This window comes from Semicossyphus pulcher, unplaced genomic scaffold (assembly GCF_022749685.1).
Source record: "Semicossyphus pulcher isolate SPU_LCO1_2020_fin unplaced genomic scaffold, fSemPul1.0.p SCAF_20, whole genome shotgun sequence".
Lineage (NCBI taxonomy): Eukaryota > Metazoa > Chordata > Actinopteri > Labriformes > Labridae > Semicossyphus > Semicossyphus pulcher.
In genome coordinates this window covers 15,284,670-15,288,569 of record NW_027211694.1, presented here as the reverse complement: position 1 = coordinate 15,288,569, position 3,900 = coordinate 15,284,670, and positions in this window count along the sequence as shown.

The following is a 3,900-nucleotide window of genomic DNA, read 5'->3' as shown; positions in this document are numbered from 1 at the left end:
GCGAGTGCAGGAGAGCTGAGCGCAGGTGGAAAAAAGATAGGCTTCGTGTCTCTTATGAAATTCTAAAAGAAAGCTGGAGAAAATATCAGAGAACTGTCAAAGCAGAAAATACAGTCGATATTTCTGATATTATTTCCCAGAATCTTAATAAACCACGTGTTCTTTTTAAAACTATTGATTCGATTTTAAATGCTCCCCAATCCACCTGTGTGGAAGCTTCGTCACAAGTCTGTGAAGATTTTCTCTGCTTTTTTATTGATAAGGTTGTAACCATCAGAACTCATATCTCACCCCCCTCTTTTGAACCTTCCTTAGCCGTCACTTGCTCAACTGTTTTAAATCGGTTCGAGCCTGTGTCACTTTCATCTCTCACAAAAATTGTCACTCAACTTAAACCCTCATCCTGTCCCACAGACATTGTTCCTCCTTGCCTCTTTAAAGAGGTCTGGGAGACTATTGGACCTTATGTCCAAAAAATTATTAATAGCAGTCTTGCTTCAGGGGTTGTCCCAACATATTTTAAAGAAGCAGAAGCATATTTTGAAGAAACCAAATCTGGACACTTCGGTTCTATCAAATTATAGACCTTTCTCAAAGCTTCCTTTTATTTCAAAAATCTTAGGAAAACTGTACTTGTACAACTGCAGTCCTTTTTAGAAGTACATGGCATTCTTGAGATTTTTCAGTCTGGTTTTAAAGCTTTTCATAGCACTGAGTCTGCACTTTTAAGGGTTTTTAATGACCTTTTATTAACTACCGACTCCGGTGACTCTGCCATTCTTATGCTTTTAGACCTTACTGCTGCTTTTGACACAGTTGACCACACAGTTCTCATTTCCCGTTTCGAGCACTGTGTGGGTATCAGGGATGCTGCCTTGGATTGGTTCAGGTCTTACCTGTCCGAGAGATGCTTTTCAGTGAGGCTTGGTGACTCTGCATCGTCTTCTGCCACCCTAATCCTTGGGCCCATCCTCTTTTCTTTATACATGCTCCCCCTTGGTTTAACTTTTAAAAAACATGGCATCTCTTACCATTTTTATGCGAACGACTCCCAAATCTACCTGCCGCTTAAGAGAAACGATAAGAGCTCCCTGATACCCCTACTAGAGTGTCTAAAGGACATCAAGGCATGGATGGCTTTTAACTTTCTAAACTTAAATGAAGACAAAACTGAGGTCATGGTGTTTGGACCCAGTTGAGCTTGTGATGTCCCTCCTATAGACCTGGGCTCCCTGCAGTCATATGTAAAACCCATAGTCACAAACCTTGGCGTCAACCTCGGCGACAGTGATTTTAAACTTGATAAACAGATAAACTCAGTAGTTAAAACAAGTTTTTATCATCTGAGGCTTTTATCTAAAATTAAATCTGTTGTATCTTTTAATGATTTTGAGTGCTTGATTCATGCTTTTATCTCGACCCGTTTGGACTACTGTAATGCACTTTACACTGGCATCAACCAGGCCTCCCTCGCTCGTTACAGTTAGTCCAAAACGCGGCTGCTCGTCTTTTAACAGGAACACACAAGCATGAACACATTACCCCCGTTCTCGCCTCCCTCCACTGGCTCCCTGTGCATTTTAGAATTAATTTTAAGATTTTATTGTTTGTTTTTAAGTCATTAAATGGTCTGGCGCCCCAGTACATCACAGACCTCATACACACCTACAACCCCTCAAGAGCATTGAGGTCCGCTGATCAGCTGCGTCTTGTCATCCCAAAAAGCAGACATAAGACCAGGGGTGGCCGTGCTTTTTCAGTGGTAGCTCCTAAATTTTGGAATGAGCTACCCACCCACGTCAAAATGGCCCCCACTCTAGATACTTTTAAATCTCGTCTGAAAACGCATTTTTATTCCTTGGCTTTTAATCCAGCATGAGAGTTGTGTGGTCTCTGTTTGTCTTTTATTGTTTCTAAATCATTGGTTGTTGTTTTGTGTTTTATGTATTTCTTAGTGCTTTTATATGCTTTTATTTTACTGTGTTTTTAATTTTTTTTAACTTTTTATATATTTATTTTAACATTTGAATTTTACTTATTTACTGTTTTTATCTATTGTGCAGCACTTTGGTAACCTTGTTGTTTTTAAAATGCGCTATATAAATAAACTGGATTGGATTGGACTGGATGTCCACTTCAGGAATTAGACCAATAATTTAGTGGTCCTGGAAATGTAATCCAGTGCCATACTTTTTGCCAAATTCTTACAGAACAAATGCTATTTCAATCAGCTTCATCAGTTTGAGTTTGTTCTTAGTGCTAATTATCAAATGTTAGCATGCTAACAGGGTAAACTCAGATGATGAACATTGTAGACTTAACATTATACTTGCTAAACATCAGCATGTTAGAGTTGTCATTGTGAGAATGTTAGCATGCTGACATTAGCATTGTCTTAAGTAGTCTGTAGCTTCACAAACTTGCTAGCATGGTTCTTGTTCTTGTTATTGATGGTATATTTTGTAAGAATTATGCTATCAGCAAAGTATCTATGAGCCTTTTTTGGATTAAACCTTTGAATTTCCCTCTACAATGAAGGCAGTAGAAGTTTTAAGTACTGTCGCACACAGTGGAAAACCTTTGTTCATTCACTCCATATGTCTGCATTGTATAATACAAAATATAAAAGAAACACAACAGAGAGCAGACAGTTATTGGAAAACAGAGACGTGCATGTTACATCACGTCAGAGGTGATTTCATCACCTGCAAACATCTGTAGCTGACCCATCCTTCAGGGGATTAACCTCTTTTATAGAAACACTGGAATGTCTGGAAAGAAAGAAAAAAAAATGCTCTATGATGTGAGTGTAGAGTAAGTTGAATTCCCTGAGACTTGCACATTGCCTGTTTTGAAGGATGGAAACAATTAGCATCATCTGTTCACCAGATCCAGAGGATAGCCTCTCATTTACGAACATCACTTTGTTCGTATGTGTGTGTGTTAATTTGCGTTCCCCACAGTGAAAGAGATGGGAGAGGAATCCTCCAGGGTCGCCCGGTTTCTTTCCCTTTCATCCTAGCCACAATCCACAGACAGCCACATCCTTGCTAAGGCTGCCCTCACTGGTTAGGATGGTTAAGTCTACGGAAAATTTACGACGCAGATCATCTTCTATTTTTTGTTTCGGTTTCTGTTTGTATTTCTGTTTTGGTCTGTTTCTACCATATGTTCTCTTTCTTCTGCTTTTTTTTTTACACACACAGACTCCACACGTACACCACATCCTGTAACTAATGACCCATTAATACTAATCAATGATAATGACTAAATCTGCGTTGGAAGAACACATTCATATTTCTGGAGAGGCTATATTAGGCCCATATTAAAAACCCATGTTGCCTGATGTTCCAATTGGAAAACTCATGTTCACTATTATGGAAATATGTCTGTATCCTGCACAGAGGCAACACAGTGATACAATTATATCTTTTATTAATTTAAGTTATAAAGTATGTCATGAGGTTTTCCACTGAACCAGAATTAAGTAGCCCTCAGATTTTTACAAGACCAGTAAAATAAAGTTCAAAGCTAAAAAATGTATTCTGCAATCATTTAATTGTTGGCCACCAGGGGGCAGCAGAACAAGCCTTGAACACAATATCAACGGTTGGTATTGCCTATTTACACATCCAGCAAACAAGTAGCAGGTTTAGCATTCATTCAGAGTTTTATTTTTGGCCACAGGCTTCATGTCATTGCAATATTTAATCTTCTTTTTGCTCTGATTTGGTCTCCACCACAAAAAACGAAATGGCTCTTTAGCTTTTAAATGCGTCGCTGTGTTCACCCAAAAGTTGCTCACTTTGTACTCCGCCTAGTGGGGCTAAAAATTATGCAGATGAGAGCAGTGAGACTGAACCAAAACAGTACATTTTGGGGGTCTGAAAACCAAAACAA